The sequence below is a fragment of the Topomyia yanbarensis genome, chromosome 2 (assembly GCF_030247195.1).
Source record: "Topomyia yanbarensis strain Yona2022 chromosome 2, ASM3024719v1, whole genome shotgun sequence".
In the NCBI taxonomy this organism is placed as follows: Eukaryota; Metazoa; Arthropoda; class Insecta; order Diptera; family Culicidae; genus Topomyia; species Topomyia yanbarensis.
Window position 1 is genome coordinate 217,431,843 of NC_080671.1, and position 22,860 is coordinate 217,454,702.

A 22,860-nucleotide genomic window follows, 5' to 3' on the forward strand; every position below is an offset into this window, starting at 1 on the left:
AATAGTGACCATCGCTTCACAGCGTAGTCTATTTTTCATGGCTTGCAGTGAGCACGATCTCTCGAATTGCTGAACTGAAAATTTTGGAATAGAAATTAATTTTTAGTATTCTTTACAGATTTAATTCGCCGCGCAGATAGCTCTGAATTAGACCCGCTGGTACCCTTAGACGATTTCGCTAGATTTTCAGAGCACTGTGCACCCAGTGCATTAACGCAAGTGACGGAAGGTTATCGAATAGATTCGTGAAAATGAAAATTTCAGTACTGATGATGATTTTCCCAAACGGTTCGTTTTCGAGAGGTTTTTATTTGTACTTTGGCATTAGGATTAGCGACAATAATCCAAATCAAGGATACTACTGGGAAGTCACCTTTAGAAAAAGTCGATGTCGAAGTAAAATTTGGAACTATGCACGCATGCACTTCAGAGATAGCGTGATATCAGGAGCTGCGATTTCATTTCAACGCTTTTTTGTGAAAAGAGCGATACTTACAAATGTAAACATAAGGCTTTTTTCATACATGCGAAGGAGGGCTTTGAAACACAACAAATTAACCTAAAAATTTGGATTCTACGATATTGCTTTCTTAAACTACAGCAAAAAATACAACGCGCGAAACTGTATTTTTGTTTGTTTATTTAAAGTTTCGCCCTCCACGCTCCATGCAAACAAACAGGGCGATGCTTTTTTTGCTAGCAGTTTAGAGGCGAAACTGTTATTTTCGTATTTTTTTAGGATTATCAAGCTGATACCAGCTGTAAATAGTAACAATGATCGCTATTGAAAAAACACGGACGAAATCAGTGGTGTAAAACGGTAGTTATTTTTATAAAGCGTAAGGACGATACTTCAATGCTGATAGGCGGGACCGAAAAAGTAAACAATCGCCAAAGGGGTGATACTATCATTTTGTCAATTTCAATAGCAAAAACAAATTTTAATTTAATAATTTCAAATACTTTATGAAGTTTTGGGTTTCGATCACTGAATCATGCAATCTAGGATGTAAAAACACAATAGTTCTTAAATAGGAAATAAAACCAAGTCTGGAAATATTCACCGTTAATTTTCTTTGAATAGTATCACTGCTTGTATCGCCCTTTTCAAGAAAAAGCGTTGATTTCTTAGTTCTCAGTTGCGTTGGAAATTTGAGTAAAGTATAAACTTCAAATCGATTCAAAAAAAAATCGATTTTTTGGCTCACTACAATATATAACCCCTTCAGGAAAATTCAGTTTTCCCACCACAATTTAGATATTTTATTAACAGAGCATTAACAATAATTCGTTTGTATGTCTATTTTATGGGCCATTTTTTCGCTTTCCCATTGATTTGGTTTGAGATTTCTAGCACTGATGTTATCCTATGCTGATTTGAGCGATTCTCTGAGTCCTGCCATTATCCCATGTAGTATGTGTATTCAAAAACATCGCGTCTAAATGTTCTCAAACGATATAATATCCGAAGAGAGTGATAAGAGTTATAAGAAATGTCTCATCACACTGTTAGGTGGATTAAAAACGTTTTCTTACCTTAGAGATGCAAAATATACAAAAATAATAATACTGTACTGTAAGACCTCCTTAAGGGAAACTTTTACTAAATGATCAGAACGGGTTAAGAGGGACTAAAGAAGAATATTTTAACCGCCCCGATTTATTAAAAAGAAAGAAAAAATATGTTAGTTCAGGTGTTTGCGTTTCGACTTCGTCTCTTCAGAACCGGTAAAAATATGTGCCGATTTTGCCAATATCATCGATTTATCAGCCTAAAATTCGCCAAGGGGCTGATAAAAACGGGTCTTCACTGTATTCAAAAAACGACTAAAACTCTATTATGAGGCCGTTCATAAATTACACTACATATTTAAGGGTAAAAGAAGGAAGAATGAAGCATCTTGTTACATAGTGTAGAGAAGAAAGAGGGGGCTAAAAGCTTCCTAACTAGAAAAGGTAATTCACCATTGGAAATATGTATGTATATTCTCTTTTTTAAAATCCGAAATCTTCTAGTTTAAATTAAAATTATAATAAAATCTGTTAATCACCACACCACTAAAATGTGTAGTGTAATTTGTGAATGGCCTAATAATAGTGGTTTAGAAGTTTTTTTTCAATACACTACAATTTTGCGTGCTATTAATTACTAATTACACAATAGCTCAAAATTTGTTTTTTACATTTCTTATAAAAGAAATGTATAGAATTCGCTCAAACTTTCAAGAGTCTTATATACCAATCGACTCAGCTCGACGATTTGGGACAATGTCTCTGTGTGTGTGTGTGTGTGTGTGTGTGTGTGTGTGTGTGTGTGTGTGTGTGTGTGTGTGTGTGTGTGTGTGTGTGTCTGTGTGTGTGTGTGTATGTAACGGACAAATTCTTATTCGTGTTCCTCAGCAATAGCTGAACCGATCTTATCCAAACCAACTTTAAATGAAAGAACTAAAAAACAGTATGAACGCTATTAATTTGTTTTTGATTCTGATGTTTAGTTTCCAAGATATGAATGTTTGAATGAGTAAAAATGGCGTTTTTTGCAGTTTTTTTGAATTATCTGCCGAAATTGACAATATAGATTAACAATTTATATGTTTTTAGATAGCTTTAACAAATACCTTTCGAACAAGCTATAGATTGTTGAAATCGGACTATTATCAAAAGAGATATTTAACATTAAATGCGGACGAAAGATTTTTATCATTTCCCATTGCCAGAAATATGGCCAAAAACATGTAATCTATTATTAACGCCAAAACGGCTTATTTTAGGTCAATAGTATCTTCGGAGAATTTAATGGAGGTAATATGCCCTTTCTTTTGGTATTGTGCTTTTGCTGATTAATCCCCCTATGAGTGAGATATTTTCACAAATTTTCTTGGAAGTGATTATATCGAAATGATGCCTTCTACAAATTTGTAGCTCTTACTTTTGCGAATAACTTTACTGAAGACTTCAAATATCTATTTTGAATACTTTAAAAGTTATGGCTTGTTGTTTGTGGATTACTCTTTGTCGCCTATTTATTGTTCAATATAGAAATAATCCATTGAAATAAGCCAAACATTATTTCGACAAATCGAATTTTGTATTTCATTTTTCTATCTACAACCGCTAGAAATAATCACCGCACCGAACACTTCCAAGTTGTCTGGAACGAACTTGATAACTTATCAGTGCAAAAATGTTCATTTGTGCGAACCTTCTGACTGCAATTTTTCTAACTAATGACCATCGGATCGATCTGAAACATATCGGAAAATGAAAAGCCAAATAAATAACTCCAAGTAGCCCAGAGAAGGTTTTGGGGTTTAACACCATACAACACCCTCCACCCCCCCCCCCCACCACACCCAAAAAAAATATTGGATTGAAGTTGAAAATTTATTGATGCAGACTGATTTAATTCAATATTACAATAACAATTATCTGATCCGTAGATTGATAACCTGTTGTTGTTTAACATCATGAGGACGTTTGATAAATTGTCGGAATGGGGTCCTGATATGTAACTGATCTATTGGTCTTGATTTCACAGTTGTCTAATAGCATCAATATCAAATTCCTACCTGAAAACATTCCAATAGAAAATTACAGAGTTCTGTAATCAATCATAGTCCTCAGATTTATTTTCAAATTGATCTCGTTTTTGTAGAGATGTACTGTAATAAGGGTCTTTATTTAATAGGAAGAGAAGTTAAAATTGATTTAATGTCTATGAAGCATAGAACTGCTCACCAAAAAAATGCATAACTTTCAACATTTGCTAAAAATGTTCTTGCCTTTCTCATTCACTCTAAAATTCGTCAATCTAATCCCGACCCGGAGGGCCGAGTGTCATATGCCAAACGACTGAGTTCGTCGAGATCGGAAAATGTCTGTGTGTGTATGTATGTGTGTATGTGGAAAAAATGTGACCTCTGTTTCTCAGAAATGGCTAGACCGATTTGCACAAAGTTAGTGTCAAATGAAAGGTACAACCTTCCCATCGGCTGCTATTGAATTTTTTATTGATTGGACTTTCGGTTCCGGAGTTACGAGTTGAAGAGTGCAATCACACAGCAAATTCCCATATAAACTGAAATGAAAAATTAGCAAAATCAAATTTGAATTTTTGATGCCAAATGACTTTAAAATGCATGAAACATTGAGATGTTTGACAAAAATTGACTCATACCGGCCCAAAGGGAGTATGCAGTGAGGGGTTGCTACTTTAAAATTAAAACTAGTTTAAAATTTCTTAACAAGTTGAAAATTTTCGGCAGGATCTGGACCTCCCGGACCTTTCTTCATGATCCGCCGCTGGTTTCAAGCGATGTTTCAGTATCACATAGTATCTCAAGATCGTGGCTGTCGATCCATTGTATGTATGTGCAAATCGTACTGAACATGTAATATTCATTTCCACCATTGTATTGAACATAACCAGCCATGGAATCGTAGTCTGGACAAATGAGACAAGCACAATTGCACCACTAGGTGGATTAAGACAGGTTTTTTTTTGGGAATGCGTCGAGTTGAGACGAAAACGTAATATGATTAATAACGAGGATAACACTTTCCGAATGTAGAGAGAAATTTATGAAAAATGACGATTTCCATTCGATTCTAGCAGGTTCTGATCGATTTTGATGAGCATTTGATTTTTGTTGTATGACCAATTATATGTATAGGTCAAATGTTTAAAAACAGTAATTTAAGGTCAAGATAGCATCATTTTGAAACCGTCAACTTCGGAGGTTTAGTATCTTCGATGAGTTTTACAAACGTTAAACAGCGCATCATTTGATAAAATAATTTTGACGGTATATCGTCCAAGAAGTATTTATGGTGATTTTTCTCAGGTTAATATTCATGACTACAATAAAGTCTCAACAAATTTGCTAGACACGAACTCTATTACTATTTTCTGGAAAATAAATTCTGCATAATTTTAAAACTTCAAAAATTACGGTTTCGGAATTATGCCGTTTGGACAGTATGATCGATTTTCACCAAACTCCCACCAAACCGAATTTCTGGCTACGCCGCTGACTTCAAGTAAGCAGAAACAAAGTCGTTCTGCACTCGTTCACAAGAAACTTCTTCGAATGCTGAATATCTATTATAATACATTGAAACCCTGATTTTATCAGCAAAATATGAACATATGTTTGATGGGCTCTAGCAGACGAACAAGATTGAATTCGAGTAAATCCTTTCTTGAGCATGTTTTCCTTGTCATGAAGATGGAAATATGCACGGAGAACCAAAATTCGGCTGAAATGCGAAAACCTTAGTTGATTTACTGAATTGAATTAGTTATTATTTAGGACAACTAAGCAAATTCTCTATTTGCTGATTTTGATTAGCTGTTCTCGATCCACCTGAATAGAGCTAAAATGCTAGTTGTAATTTCTGTTTTTTCTGTTGATTTGGCGAGAAAATGATGCTGTCACTTTTAGCGGAGACACATTCTCCGTCTTCTCAACTGTAGTTTTTGCTGAATTTAATGCTATTTTCTGATGGTTTCAACTAATATGTTCCCTAAATTCAAAACTTTTTTGCATTAAAAACATCTGATACGAATATGCTAATTTAAGGAAGATTGTTTTCTTAAATCTAGTTTTTTCTTCAGCTGATTTCAACAAATGTCAGTTTTGAATTTAAGCCATTCTGTTTTAAATTTAAAATCTATCGTAGTTAAATTTAGAATGTCAATATTTTAGATTTAAGACTAATTTGGTTGAATTTGGCGTTTTTTCTATTGATTAAAAAAATGAATTCCTCACGGAATCGCTCTTGATCGTATAGCAACTAATTTATTAGTTGTACTTCTGAAATCGATTAATTAAAATTTGGTACCGTTAAACATTTGTTTTTCTAATCTGTCATTGTTGTTTTTGTGTCAACAAAACAATGGCTGAAACAACTAAAATAACTAGTTGGAAACATGATGTTGGCAGTTTAGCCGAGATCCACATGAACCGAATCAACTCTCTCCCCTGTCCTTGATACAGCTGCTCCTACACCGATGTTGGAAATAAGCCCGTCTCTGAATATCTTGACCAAGCATAAGTCTTCGTTAAAAAATCAAATTTGTGTTCTGTATTCCTAGTTTTAAGATAGCTGTAATTTTTACTTTTTATTGAAACTATTGTCGTCCATCTTGTAAATAGAATTGTATTCTCATAAATATTTGTTCCCCCTTTTGTGTACCAAACTATTTTGTTAGTTTTAAGATAACTGTAAAATATTTCGTAAAAAACTATTATTCCCTTTCTTGTATATCACACTGAATCCCTTGTTTTAAAATTTTTCATATAAAAATCTAATATCGTGTTCATTAACAGATAGAGGTGTTTTGTAAATATCAACGAAAGTAGTTTTGATTATTTGTTTGGTTGATTCAATCATTTTTGCAGGCTGTGATAACTAACATTGTTGTTGATTAAAGGGTAGCTTGTTAATTAGCTTAGTTGATTCTAACATAAGCTATTATTTCTTCTAATATAAGCTCATGTTATATTGTAATTTTTATATTGTTTGAAATATCATGAAGCTAACTAGCCTACTCGCGTCGAAACAGGACCGATGAAATGTCAGAGTTGATTTGATGCTTCCATACTGGTGGCTGTCCCGTGATCCGATAGTGTTCACTCATCGTGCTGAAGGCGATCTAGTAGTTCTTGTGAAAGGATGTTTCATGAAATAGATAGGAATTTGCTGGAGTGTGCTGGAATGAAAAAAATGACTTGAAATAGCGATTCTGTATAACTTAAACATTTGAAACAAATCTAACCTCAATACAGACGATCATTTTCCTCCATATACAGTTTGTCCTGTATAGTTCTATAATTTTGGGAACATTTCGAATCATGCGTCATCTCGTAAACTCGTTCTTCCCACAAGTAAAATTTCGTCAAACTCCTTTTAGGTTGACGATTTTTTCCATTTAACCCTCCGGCACTCGCGCAGTTGTATTTTTGCAACACCTTCCGAAATTTTAGCGAAATCTTCTTACAGCACCAGCGACTGTTCATTCGGGGAGCCATTCGCGCGAGTACCGGAGGGATAATAACTTCCTTACTGAAAATGGTGTAGTAGTTGACGAGTTTTCGGCACGTTATTCTTATGTCACCTATAATTTGCTGCAGGACAATTAGATCCTAAAATGGAAATGATGTGGGTTATAATTTCCTAGAGCGGATTGCGAACAAGGTCTTAGTGGCACTGAAAATGTTAGTTACATCTGCCTTTAAAAGAAAACAAACAGTGCTAATTGAATGTCGTTAGAAAATATGAAATATATACGACTGTAATACATTATATAAGCATACCTACCAACATTCTTGCAGTCGCAGTGTTAGAGAAGAATCTTGCTCCATTCCACAAACACGATTAGGATAAGAACTCAACTATATCCTTGAGCATAGTAATAGTTACACTCAATACTGCGATTCCGTACTGATTGTGGAGATCTTAACGATTGCTGTCAATGTATACCACAATAGTAATTTGATTTTTAATATAAAATAAGTTAAATTACATGGAGAGTGAGATACTATGTCTCAGCTGTAATGATTTCACTCTTCATATGTGAGGATACATAGTAAACTGTAATCGAACAGCAGGAAGTTAAGATGAAAATAACAATTCGTTAAACTAGTACCTGCATTTTTAAACGTTATCTCCATTAGCCGCTTCCAGGTAGACCTGTTTATCAGTCTCATATGTTTGACGATTACATGGCACTTTCGGTCGGTACATTAAATAAAGATTCAGGATTATGAGCGTTCTTGATTTTGTACGCAAATAGTATGTTGAAGTATGACGGTATGTAGTGTGGACATATTGGAACTGAACCAAAGAGCATGGATTCCTTTTCTGAAGTGTTTTGTTGATGGTGCGCTGCTGTGGATGTATGCCTTCCGAAAACCGCAGGTTGCTGAAATGTAAACTACTAGATAAATAAACATTATAGTAGAATGTACTCATAATTCTTACCTGCAAACCTACCTTTGTTGATAATTACAATTAGTTCTACGAAAAACTGTATAAAACATACTATCTTCAAAACAGTAAGAAGGTGAACAACAGTTGCTCGTTTACAGTTAGGTTTATACGGGAAATTTGTAGTCAAACAGGGTGGCCAGATAGAATTCCTTAATATCGGTAGGGTCACTAAAAGTTTATCGGTAGTTATCGGTAGGCCGGGTTGTTGTCCCAAAAACGTAGTATTGACATAGAATTGTAAAATACTAACAACACAGATCTCTGACCAAATCCACCCCAAAAAATGAATGTTGAGTAGGATGTGTCCAAACTCAATAAAAATCGGTAGTTTTCGGTAGGAATAACAAAATATCGGTAGTTTTGCCTTGGTCGTTTGGGAATCGGTAGGGAAGACCAAAATCGGTAGGACTACCGATAAATCGGTAGGTCTGGCCACCCTGAGTCAAACAAACGAAGACTTCTGGTCATACACCGAGCAAAAAGCATCTGAGAATTTCATAAGTCTCGACATATGAACTAGCCTTTTGACGATGCCATTGAACGCTTTAGAATGTCATAGGCAGGCTTATGAATACATTTATCTTTATGCATGCACTCCATAGACGTACAAATAATGTCTAAGCAGTCTTATGACTTCGCTCCAATATATGCGCTTAAGAATTTTAAGTTTTTCTCATGAAACCCATATGAGATCTGTTATTGATTTTATAAAATTATATTTTGTTTTTCATAAACGTCACTTTTGTGAAAAGTTCATAATTGTTTCTTATAAATTCAGTATTGGCCTGGACGGCCAACCAGGAGCTAATAGACTCAGGCCAGAACATTTTGGTTACCGCTGTTTGAAACAAAAGAAGTGAGATTTTTAGTCAAATTGCAACAAAATTTTAAATAATTATTTATGTTATTCAATAAATTACTGTGAGCATTAAATCAGTTTACATGGTTATGATTTTTACAGAAGATATCCGATTATTTGAAATGAAATTAGTTGTGCATATAATTAGTGTCTGACGCGTATTTTATAATTATCAAAATCATTTGAGAAGTAACAATCATTATCATTCAGTTATCAAGTCCAGTTTCTCAGTTGTCTAAGCCCAGTTTCCCAGGAAATATTGACGAAGTGTTGCTCATTATGTACAAATTTTTATATTTAATGACAGTTTTCTCTTCAATCTTCTGAAGGGATCTACACTTGGTGGTTCATTTGTCGCGAATTCAGTTCTACAAGATGACCACACAAATGAACTCTTGATGAATGACGTTCTTGTTTGACAATTCTCGGTGGTTTGTTTACTTTGTCAGTTGCGTGAGTTCGAGTGCAACGGGTGCCCATCTGTTACATTCAAACTCACGTAACTCCAATGTAAACAATCCACCGAGAATTGTCAAACGAAGCTCATCCGGCTCATTTTGTGGGGTTATGTTATGGTTGATTTTTACTGTTGATTTTTTGTCTACTAAAAATGCTCGAGAAATGTCAGCCATGTTCTATTTTTTATATAAATGCATAATAATATCCATAAATAAAAAACTTATGGCATTCATTCGAACATTGTGATGAGTTTCATAAGACTGTTCTATGGAAATCATTATATCTACTATGTTTTCTTTCTTGTAAATGTCAGCAATTTTCATGAATGGGTACCTATGGCGTTCATTCGGATATTTTCATAAATTTCATAAGACTGTCTTATGAAAATAATAAGAGATGGATTTGGAAAATTTCCCCTCCAAATCATAAGACAGACTTATAAAATCCATTTAAAATCCTTATGTCTGAAAGTCATAAGACGTTTTTATGGAACTTCAATGTAAATTTTGCTCGGTGTAAGAGAGCAATGTGTATAAATAGGTGTGGCAGAACTCACGGTTTGCGAAAACTCAAAATCTCGTGTAAAATTTACTTTGGCAATCAAACTGACACAAATTAGAGATGTGAGCAGATACATTTTCGGTACAACTAGCGTATCAAATTCGTTAGTTGTACAGAAGGTGTGCCAGTTCCTGTATATATACATCGATAAGAGAGCGGTAGTGAAAAACCAAAGACGATGTTTGAAATATAAAAACACGCGGAGAGAAGAACAGTGAATTCGGCTGGACGGTTTACTAAGTTATTTTGTCTGCTACCCTGTCAAAAAAAATGCGGATAGTTTTAGCAACCAGAACTGTTTGGTGTAACCAGGGATGCCAGGTGCACAGATTTATCTGTGTTTCACAGATTTTCAGTATGCTGCACAGATTGCAAGAACTGCACAGATTTCCACAGTTTTCTGTTTTAACGCACAGATTTCCACACCTTTCTCAATTTTTTACCTTGCGCTTAATTTTTGACGCGCGTGAAAACCAAAAAAAAGGTCACCACAACTTGTTTTCAGCCTAATTTGTACGGTTTTCGTGACACAGATAGACACAGATTTTTAAATGGGCCGCGCACAGATTTTTCAAAATATCCCTAGCTGTAACTTTGAGTGATTTCAACCAAGTTACACAATTCGTTCATATGAAGTGAATTGAAAACTTCCTGTTTCGTAATTTATAGCATTTTATTTATAATACTTTTTCGTGTAATTTATTGTACATTGTTACCGAAGAGTATAATAAAATGAATGAAGTGTCTTGTTTAGTCGATTGAAATAAATTTGCCATAACATTATTGTTATCAACACTCTAATACTTTTTTGTATGTTCTATGAAAGAAAAATGTTTGTTTACTTTGCACGATAGGTAGCCACTGACCAATGTACTGGATGCTAAGATGTGGCAATGCTATTGCTCTTTCACTCGACCTCTGTAAAGCACATGGGCAACAGATATATAGAAAATGTATGAAGTCGAAATTTATTACGTAATAAATTTACAAAAATTGTGCGAAAGAGCAATGTAGCAAGCCACACCTTAGAGTCCAGTACATTAGCCATTGACATGTTCGATTGGTAGATTTGGCTTTAAACATAAACAACGCCTTTGACCAATATGTAACTGGACTAGTGTGATTAACAATTTGTTTTCATTCGCCTGCCATAATGTGATAAGTGGAGCAAAACAAATTTGAAGCGCAAAACAGAAAAGGCGACAAAAAATTGTGACGTCACATGCTCCGATTTTCTATTGGGGTTACGTACAAATTTAAAGATTTAGCGAATTTGCTTCGCAATTGCCGAATTTAAAGAATGCAGATGAATTTAAAAGTTGTTTAGAACAGTCGATGCTTTTAAAGCAATCAATCAGGTATAGAACTTAAAATTTCCAACATATTTGGAGAAACGGCAGCATTTGTCGATGAAATAAAGTAAATTTTGTTCAACGAACAATGATCAATTCATCACAACCTATTCTATTGCACATTATTGTGAACATTAAACTACTGAAATGTTACTTTTTCGTACGGGAAATCCTGTCAGGAGGAAGTGACGTCACAGATTTTTTACGTAAGTTCACCAACACATTCTAAAACGATCAATGCTTCCCACCGGTCATATAAAATCCTGGTGATGGTCAGCGATGCCAGATGTGAAGACATGTCTTCATTTTGAAGACAATTGAAATGTAAAGACGTGTACTTCATTTTTTAGAAATTTTTTTTCGGATGTCTTACTGATTTCTGCCAGAATTCCGACTCAAAATCTAAAACCGATTCACAATCCTGGTCGTTGATGACAAATGAAGACATTTTTTATGAAATGTGAAGGCATTTGAAAAATATACCAGGTCTGTTTGCATCTGCGGTTGTAAATGATCTGACAGAAATCTTGATGTATGGTTATTATCGTTGTCCGTGTGTATTTTTTTTTTAATTTTATTGAGTATGATACCTGTTAGTGAAGACCAAGTAAGGCCAAGAAAACTCCACCAGAAAGGTCGACGATTGCTTGAAACGGTAAAGATTTTAATTTTCTTTTTCATAATCGTAAATTCGCATTTTGTAATGTATTGTAGGTTTATTGACGTAAAGTGCCAGATCGCTGTGAGTTTTTACGGTATTCAAATGTCAGTGCACTCAAGTTATATCTTTTCGAGGACTGGCAGGTCATAACCCCGATATTTGTAACTCCTTACTGAGCAGAAGCTGACTAATTGTAACAGAATAGATTATGATGTAGTGATGTAATTTCACAGTCCATGCACATGCAGCAGAAAATTCATTCAGAAGAGTTGGCTGTCGCATTGAATTACAGCCCATATGTATGGCTTCAAATGTTAACAAGACCCAGTCACTCAGAAAGTGCAATTCCTGTCCTAAAGGGGATCTTAACGATGTTCTAATTGTCAGGTTTATCGATTTTTCTATATGCCTTCGATCTTTTGGAAGTAACACCTTGAAATACGGTAAGTGCACACTTACAGACTTTGGGGGATTCTATATTCTGCTGTTATTTGCATAGCAATCCTATTTTTTACCGAAAAGATTGGGATTGTTACAAAGATCGTTTATACAAAGAATTCGGAATTGTTACAATTATAGCTACCCGAGGGAATAAAGCACTACTGTCTGTGCAATTCACTGGTCGAAATTTCGATCTTTGTTATTTAGGCAAGTATGTGCACAGTGTAGTAAATATCAAACTAATAAACTTGTTATTTTAAAGAGCAAGTCAATTTCCTACCAATGTGACAATGCTCAGCATGAGTTAGTTTAGCAAAAACAAAATAATAGTGTCGCTGTGCTTATAGCTGGTGACTGTAACTGTTGCTAACACAGTGCCGTTCAAATACTGTTGTATTGATCCTTAGTTTTTCGCGCATATTAACAGAGGAGTTTGCTGTTGTAATGTACATAAGTTTATGCGCGACGAATAATTGCATTAAACCTGTTTTAAAGGTTAACCGTTGGTAAAGAAATGGTCTCCTAGAGTCTTGACATGCAAACGGCATTGTCAATCCTTGATTCCCAACAAAGATATGTTATATCTTACAGTTTCAAACTTTCACCAAACTTGAACTCCAAATTTTAATTTGGAAATTTTGCGGATATCATAATCATAATCTTTGCGGAATTTGCGATATCATAATCTTGATCCTTAGATTACAAATATTTGCTGGCCACAACTTTCATACTAAATTCAGCACAGTATTGGTTTTATTAAAACAGGTAGTGATTCAATTTTTTTTTTAAATCTACCGCCATTATCCTAGTACTTACCATTGAATCTACAGCAAATTTTCAATCTATTTAAACGACAATTGAAACTATACTGGCGTTTACTTCTAAACACTGGAACGTTGTCCATAAATTTCATGTTTACTCTGTTTTCTCATTGCACCAAGATAAATTGAGTTACACAGTACAGTTTCATATCATCCATAAAAAACAGTATTTATATTCGAAACAACTTTGTTGGTACAATCAACGAATCACTTCAGTATGTTATACTTGACATGAATGACATGACATTAATGAACAACTATTTTATTTTTAACAATTTTTATGGTTAAGAAAACGAATAAAGATGGCTGTTTTCCTACGTGCTGAATTCTGACAGCCAATATTTTCAGCTCAGAAAAAATACTGCTGCATTTAAGAACTATGCAGTTAAAAACATCATTCTAACTTCTGATTTTGACTACATACGTAGTTGAAAATGCAAATAGCGTTTTTAGTTTTTCTTTTGCTGTATTGTGTCTAGGATTTCATTTAACTAAACAACTTTGCTGAAATCAAAAAATCTTTTAGAAAAATCTGAGCTGAATTTTAACTAAATTGTTAGTTATTTTTAAGATTTTTTTCTTAAAATCAACTAATCTAAAAACAGTAATTGGAATTAGCAGCAGAGCTGATTTTTGTCTTTCCGTGTGCAAAAATGAAAAGTTCATCATAATCAGAAATAGTTATCAGACTACATCAAGGGACGGGAAGAATATTTTAACAGCTTCAGTTTATTATAAAGAAAAAAAAATTGCCCGATTTAGTCAATGTCCCCATTTTGTCAGCCTAAAATACACCATGAGAGTGATAAAAATGAGTCTTTATTGTATGTATTATTCACTGTGTTTCACATTAATAGGTACATTTCATTTTTGGGGATTTTTTATTGTATCGAACTACAACAATTTTTAGGTAATTTTCAAGGGTTTTTTTATAGACTTCTTCCAAAATTTGTCGAACCTATTCCAATTCGTATACCAATTAATTGGTATACTTAAGGGTTAATATGTTGCAGATAGAGAAAATACTGAAATTTTCAGCTTTTTTCTTACACAATATTACGAAAGATTATTAAACAATTTTTCTTAATAAGTTTGTGAAAATTATAAACTATTTGAAATTTTTTTATAGCATAATTTTTTTTTATTTAACCGTGATTTTTTAATAAATAGTGACCATCGCTTCACAACGTCTAGTCTATTTTTCATGGCTTGCGGTGAGCACGATCTCTCGAATTGCTGAACTGAAAATTATGGAATAGAAATTAATTTTTAGTATTCTTTACTTTACTCGCCGCGCAGATAACTCTGAATTAGACCCGCTGGTGCCCTAAGACTAATTCGCTAGATTTTCAGTGCACTGTGCACCCAGTGCATTAACGCAAGTGACGGAAGGTTATCGAAAAGTTCGTTTTCGAGAGGTTTTTATTTGTTCTTTGGTATTAGGATTAGCGATAATAATTCAAATCAAGGATACTACTGGGAAGTCACCTTTAGAAAAAGTCGATGTCGAAGTAAAATTTGGAACTATGCACGCATGCACTTCAGAGATAGCGTGATATCCGGAGCTGCGATTTCATTTCAACCCTTTTTTGTGAAAATGGCGATACTTACAAATGTAAACATAAGGCTTTTTTCATACATGCGAAGGAGGGCTTTGAAACGCATCCAATTAACCTAAAAATTTGGATTCTACGATATTGCTTTCTTAAACTACAGCAAAAAATACAACGCGCGAAACTGTATTTTTGTTTGTTTATTTAAAGTTTCGCCCTCCACGCTCCATGCAAACAAACAGGGCGATACTTTTTTTGCTAGCAGTTTAGAAGCGAAACTGTCATTTTCGTATTTTTTTAGGATTATCAAGCTGATACTAGCTGTAAATAGTAACAATGATCGCTATTGAAAAAAACCCGGACGAAATCGGTTGTGTAGAACGGTAGTTATTGTAAAAAAACGTAAGAACGATACTTCAATGCTGATAGGTGGGACCGAAAAAGTAAACAATCGCCAAAGGGGCGATACTATCATTTTGTAAATTTCAATAGCAAAAACAAATTTTAATTTAATAATTTCAAATACTTTATGAAGTTTTGGGTTTCGATCACTGAATCATGCAATCTAGGATGTAAAAAACAGTTCTTAAATCGGAAATAAAACCAAGTATCGCTAGTATCGCCCTTTTCAAGAAAAGGCGTTTTTTTGCCTCAGTACAATATATAACCCCTTTAGGAAAATTCAGTTTTCCCACCACAATTTAGATATTTTATTAACAGAGCATTTACAATAATTCGATTGTATGTCTATTTTTTGGGCTATTTTTTCGCTTCCCATTGATTTGATTTGAGATTTCTAGCACTGATGTTGTCCTATGGTGATTTGAGCGATTCTCTGAGTCCTGTCACTTTCCCATGTAGTATGTGTTATCAAAAACATCGCGAAGCATCAAGTTCTAAATGTTCTCAAACGATATAATATATATCCGAAGAGTGATAAGAGTTATAAGAAATGTCTCATCACACTGTTAGGTGGATTAAAAGCGTTTTTTTCATGGTCAAAACAATATTGATCACCTTTTTGCCGCTTGGAAACACTGTGCACCTGGGACTCTTCTGTGCACAAACTTACTCAAAAAGTTGAAAAATTCAATTTTGACACATCGTCGGACCCTTCTGCGTATTGAAATGTCCAAAATTATTGATTTTCAATTGCCAACAACTTTCCCTGCAATATAATACACTTTCGTTTAAATTATTTCATTTTGACGCATCGTTGGACCCCGCTGTGCATAGAAAATGTCCAAAACTTTTGATTTTCAACTGCCAACAGCATGTCCTTCAATAGGTATTTATTTCTAAACAATTGAAAGTTAACCGGATCAACTTCAACTCCAATAAATGGGAAAGTAACGCAAAATGTATCGCGATAACCGATGAACCGACGATGACGATGAAAACGACGATACAATTATCGACGATGACGATGAAGCCGACGATACATTATCGTTAACGGAGTTTCCGATGACGATACATTATCGTTAACGAGTAACGCCGATAAATTATCGTGAAAAATGTATCGTATTAACAACCCTGATCAGAATACATTAATCGAATATACTAGAAAGTTGCGTAGTTTTATCTAAACAAAAATTTCATTAACACAAAAAAAAATTGGACATGTGTTACCGGTTTTTTACAAATTTAAAGAAAAATATCTCAGAAGAACTGAAGAAAATTTATTTTCTTAATTTTCAAACTTTTATACAATTGATAAACTCACCCACTACATACTATACTTTTGCATACAGAATTACACGAGAATGTCAATTATATGAATACGTTATTATTGAGCTGATTTTTTGTTCAACTATATTTGTACTAAAGTTTGCTGAAATAGATGCTATGGGTTCACTTGATCCCTTCAAATTCGTGGATATTTGATCCCCTTTGCATTGTTTCATACACACCACTGAAAATAACCAAATTCACACCAGAACAACTGAAGTCATTGTTGCCATAAAATAACAAAAAAAAAACTGTCAAAAATGAACGCTTCATCGTACAAAAACTTAACTGTAATTGTTTACTACAGTATATGTAGCAACCATGCATCCCACATTTGACGTTCCTCAACCATAATAACGACAGCTTTCAAATAATTGCACAGAGAATTGGGGAATTCGTAAAAAAATCAGGCGATTAGGGAAGGTACCACATTATTTCATTATTAATTTTATTATTTCAGCTTCTTTGCTTTGTTATGAGGAGCCATTTGCAAAAACTTAACTGTAATTGTTTACTACAGTATACGTAGCAACCATGCATCCCACATTTGACGTTCCTCAACCATAATAACGACAGCTTTCAATTAATTGCGCAGAGAATTGGGGAATTCGTAAAAAAATCAGGCGAGAGATGCGTAATATGTAGCAACAAAAATAGTAATATCTAATCACAACAATTTAATAAATACCACAATACATATTGAATTGGGCTAGGTACCTTTTTTTGCCTTATTAGGGAAGGTACCACATTATTTCATTATTAATTTTATTATTTCAACTGCTTTGCTTTGTTATGAGGAGCCATTTTTTATTTCGATTATATAAGTTTTAGCCTTAAGGTCATTCGACTCTTATTAAAAGCCAATATGATAACAAAATTGTCTTGAGAATAGTGAAAAAGTTCTGTTTGAGTGCAGCAAAAACTCCAATCGAGTAACCCAATTATTGCAACAACATTTGAGCCAATGCGTTGAGCAAAGATGACAGACGCTGCTCTAACCAAAGGCTTCAGATGGGTAGAATGACAATAGAAACAGGGTAAAAATAGGCTTATTACCCTACATGATCTTTTAAACACATTTTCAAAAAATAATCAAATGTTCCCAAATTAGGCATCGTGTCTCACCTAATAATTTTTTTTCCATTTTTTTTGTTGTTTTCCAAAAATGCTCATAGCTCAAGTCCAGTATAATATTTCTATGTAACTTTTTTATGATTATCAGTCAACCCTAGAAACAATATAAAACTACAAAAACCGATTTAATCCACCTAGCAGTGAGATGAGACATTTCTTACACATTTCACTATTGGATTAGTTTGCAGAACTCACGAGAAGTAGGCACCCAATTAGAGGTGGGATGAAAAGAGTTTCTAGTCTTGCACGAATAAAATTTCGAATAAACTGAATAAATTATAGAAATCAACAAAACGACCGAAATAAAAAAGCAAAGCAAAAAATGAAACAATAGGTTTTTAAATTCATAAAATGAGTAGAAAAATTAATGGAAATCGTTATAATTTTGATCCAAATACACGAATCAAATTAGATTAGGTTATTACATAAAAATTAAGATTATATTTAGAAATAGTTATAAGATTAATAGAATAAATTGACTCATACTAACAAATTGAATGAAATAAATCGAATGACTGAACATGAAATGCATAAAATTAAAGATACGAATAAAATGAATCAGATAAATTGAATGAATCAAATGAATCATATGAATCAAATGAATCAAATGAATCAAATGAATCAAATGAATCAAATGAATCAAATGAATCAAATGGATCAAATAAATCAAATGAATCAAATCAATCAAAAGTATCAAATGAATCAAATGAATCAAATGAATCAAATGAATTAAATCAATCAAATAAATCAAATAAATCAAATGAATCAAATGAATCAAATGAATCAAATGAATCAAATGAATCAAATGAATCAAATGATTCAAATGATTCAAATGATTCAAGTGATTCAAATGAATCAAAATAAATCAAATGAATCAAATGAATTAAATCAATCAAATAAATCAAATAAATCAAATAAATTAAATGAATCAAATGAATCAAATGAATCAAATGAATCAAATGAATCAAATGAATCAAGTGAATCAAATGAATCAAATGAATCAAATGAATCAAATGAATCAAATGAATCAAATGAATCAAATGAATCAAATGAATCAAGTGAATCAAATGAATCAAATGAATCAAATGAATCAAATGAATCAAATGAATCAAATGAATCAAATGAATCAAATGAATCAAATGAATCAAATGAATCAAACGAATCAAATGAATCAAATGAATCAAATGAATCAAATGAATCAAATGAATCAAATGAATCAAATGAATCAAATGAATCATATGAATCAAATGAATCACATGAATCACACGAATCACATGAATCACATGAATCAAATGAATTAAATGAATCAAATTGATTTGATTCATCCAGTGAATACAATGAATCAAATTAATGAAATTGATCAAATGAATAAAAAGAATGGATGAACAAAATGAATAAAGTAAAAAATAAATGAAATGCATAAATAAAACAAACGAATCGAATAAATAAAATAAGCTGGAGTGATAAAATGAATAAAAAGAAGAAAATGAGCAGAATTAAATGCATTGATTAACATGAAAAATTGAACAACAGTAAAAGGTTATAAATTAATATAAAGAAATAAATTGAATCAAATAAATTATTTGGATGAAATGATTAAAACTGAAAAAGTAGTCAATTTATTAAAATAAAGAAACTGAACAAAATGAATAAACTGGAAAAAATTAATAAAATGCATACAATGAAAACAATGAATGATATGAGTAAAATGCACAAAAAGAATAAACTGATCAGAGTGAATCCAAAGAATGAAACGAATAAAATAAGTAAAATGAACGGAGATGAACAAAACGAATAAAAATATGCTGAATGAAATTATTAATTAAAATGAAATGGTCATATATTTGAAGCTAAAAACATTTTTGAATAAAGAAAATGAATAAACCGGATTGTACGAATTTGAGAACCATTGCATCAGAAAGTTTTGAAATGTTTTTGAAAATCCCATCTTCTGAGAAAAGGCTAATAAATATGCAATGGACTTTCTAGTGCTTCCATCTTTTTTTGGTTTTATTCTTTTTGTTTTCATGCATCCTTACTTGACGAATTCAAAGTTTACTTTTTGGCCACATATTCCCGAAAAAAAGATTTATGTACAGAATAGAATTTACTGGTCCAGTATTTTAACGCGCAATTGAATATAGTAAAAGGAGACAAAGTCACATGTGCTTTCAAGCCCCTTAAACAGAGAACGACAGGGAGAATGCGATTCGTGAATGAGACAGGTAGATATTTCAAAGTTTTTATTTGTATTGATGTAAATAGTGTACAATGTCTAGGCTATGTCGATTGCATAAAAGCCGTGTTTGTATTGTTTCGTTCGGAATTCTCGTGCAGGAAATATGGATAAATAAGTCCTATACAGACCAATATTGTGAAAAAGAAATGGTTCAAACTACTCAGTATATCCAAATATGGACGACGATAAGTTAGAAGACACATTGTAGTTGCATCCCCCATCGAGAGTGGTACTTTGGGGACTTCTTTTCCTGGATCTAATTTGTGGATATTTTTGGTCTTTGATCCGTTATTTTTCATGAAAGTTCGTACCAATACAACGAATGTGCAGCTGATACAACTCATGGTTCATTCGCCTGCGCAACGTTCCGTCTTCCATTTGCACGCCACCATAGATGGTACGCAACACTTTTCGTTCGAAAACTCCAAGGGCGCGTTGGTCCTCCACGAGCATAGTCCAGGTCTCGTGGCCGTAGAGGACCACCGATCTAATCAGCGTCTTGAAGATAATCAACTTCGTGTGGCGGCGAATTTTGTTCGACCGGAGCGTCCACTGGAGTCCAAAGTAGGCACGATTTCCCGCTATGATCCGTCTCTGAATTTCTCTGCTGTTATCGTTGTCGTCGGTTACCAGTGAGCCCAAATACATGAATTCGTCGACCATCTCGATTTCGTTACCGTCAATCCGAACTCGGGTGGGAGGTTCACATTGTCGTCTCTAGAACCTCTTCCTCTCATGTATTTTGTCTTCGAAATCCTGGCTTCAGTTTTCAGTCTTTGAGCATATATTTCATTCAAAATTCAATAGAGATACGAATAGTTTAAATATCGCACGTGGAATGTCTCTTTTGAAAATTTCCATCGTCAAACTTTCATATTACCCAGTTAAGCCAAATATTTTTCTGATTTAGCCATTATAGTGTAGATACAGGCTTTGAATACAATTGAATTAAAGTTGAGTTGATGTAGCAGCAGACAAAAAATAGTTTTGTTTTCTCAAACCTTCGCAATTACAATTAATAAATATTTCAGATTGGCAGAAGATCTTATCACACAACTTAGAAATGGATACAGGAAAAGCTAGATAGATGCGATAGATGAGAGACAGAGAGAGAAAGAGAGAGAGAGAGAGAGAGAGAGAGAGAGAGAGAGAGATGGGGGGCGTGTGAGGAATGGCAAATGATGGTTAATGCAGTGACATTATTTTTATAGGTATATTATTATGATATATTGATTCCTACATTCTTATCATAAATAATGTAAGCAGTAATTTTCGCTAGATTTTTGGGCTTGAAACATACAGTTGCTTTCGGTGACGCCACAAGTATAATTATATTAGAAATCTTTTATCTCACTACTAGGTGAATTACTTGTTGATCTGTGTATTGATATACCATCCAACATTTACCTCATGATTGAACGCAATGCCTAATCCAAGGAATAAATACTAGAACTCACTGTTTCTTTATCAACGCATTATTTTGTCTTTGAAGTGAACTTATATATTGATTTTTGAGAAATAGTTCATTTATTATAAAGGTAATTCACAAAATGTTCTCAACATCGAATTCCTTGAATCACGTAGATGTGTTTTCATACCCCGATATTCAAAATTGGTTTAGTTTTGTCCCTAAACACCAGTAAAGCAATACTCTGTATGAAACAATCTCATTTTTAATTGGTGGAAATTGGTAAGCGAGGACTAAAAATACAAAATGTCTAATATCTCCGCCGCTCGTGCACGGATTTATACAATCCATAGCTTGTTAGAAAGGTATTTTTACAAGCTTTCTATTTATGTGTGGTTTGTGGGACAATATTGTATTGTTCCAAAGTTATTTGCAAAAAACCTGCTGTGTTTTGACAAAATCGCCCATATCTCAGAAAGTAAACAACATATCGAAAATCAAAAATAATAGTGTTCATTTGAAACTAATTTCATTAAAATCGGTTCAGCCATTGCTGAGATAATTACATGACATTTTGTACATACATACATACACACACACACACATACAGACATTGTCTCAATTTGTCGAGCTGAGTCGATTGGTATATGAGACCCTCCGGGCCTCGGAAAAAGTTTTCAAAGTTTGAGCGAATCCTATACATTTCTTTTGTAAGAAATGTAAAAATTCATGTTTTTTTATCATTCCGCGGAGTAGGATTGAAAAATAAAAAAGAGGATCAAGTCTCCTCAGTCTCCCCTATATAGTCCTTTGTGAGATAATCAGCAATCATATCGTTCAATGTTTTTGCCAATTCTGGATCTCTGCTCATCCGTTTCTCAAGATTCCAGAATAGTTGTAATGCCATTGGTTTGCTATCTGGTAGTCGTATATTTCCTTCAAGCCAAAGCAAACCCGTTTCAAAATGTTCTCCGACGAATAATGTTTGTGCTCGAAGAAGGGTCAAAGCTCGCTCATCGTCTCTAGATCTCAGATCATTTACGGGCTTAGTAACGCCAAGGTTATCTAAGAATAGATATTTCTTCACAAGCCTGTTCGGATTATCATCGTGTTCATGATTGTTAGAGCAAACGTGGTTAGTATAATGCACCATGTTAGTGGATGTGTTCGGGAAGGACCCACCGTAAATAATCCAACCAATGTTTGTTTTAATAGCGATTGGTTCGATAGAATTTCCTTCACGGCTTTTACGTACGAGTGAAACGCGAGCGTACGTTTCTACTGGTATTCCTCGAAGGTAGGAATGTTTATCTTGAAGTTGCTCTACATCCAGAGACTGTTGCGGTAACTGGAGTTTTTGAACAGTGCGTACATCGTCAAGATTGAACCCTCGTCCATTCTTCCCCGAGATTTGGAGATTTACACTACAAGAGTTGGCTTCATAACGTTGCGTGCCTCCGGTTCACTTTAGGCAAAGTGGGCGACGAACTCCAGCAAGACCCAGTTCATCAGCTATGTCTTCGTCCATGAGTGTCAGCTCAGAACCGTCATCTAAGAACGCGTAGCAGTTGATGGTTGTTTTCTCTCCACACAACACGACCGGCACGTAACGGAAAAGAATTGAGCTAGAATAGGTTATGTGTGTATTA

The 22,860-nt window shown here is 33.8% G+C and overlaps 1 protein-coding gene and 1 long non-coding RNA gene across 5 annotated transcripts in view; one reads left to right on the forward strand and one right to left on the reverse strand.

Moving 5' to 3' along the window:
* LOC131682906 (uncharacterized) overlaps positions 1 to 22,860 on the forward strand; it is an 834,740-nt gene that overhangs the window by 258,379 nt on the left and 553,501 nt on the right. The window lies entirely within an intron of this gene.
* LOC131682909 (uncharacterized) lies at positions 7,025 to 8,098 on the reverse strand. Its single transcript, XR_009304251.1, has 5 exons — positions 7,987 to 8,098; positions 7,652 to 7,927; positions 7,529 to 7,596; positions 7,324 to 7,471; positions 7,025 to 7,148 (listed from the first exon to the last, which is right to left on the reverse strand). It is a non-coding gene; the product is annotated as an uncharacterized LOC131682909 (long non-coding RNA).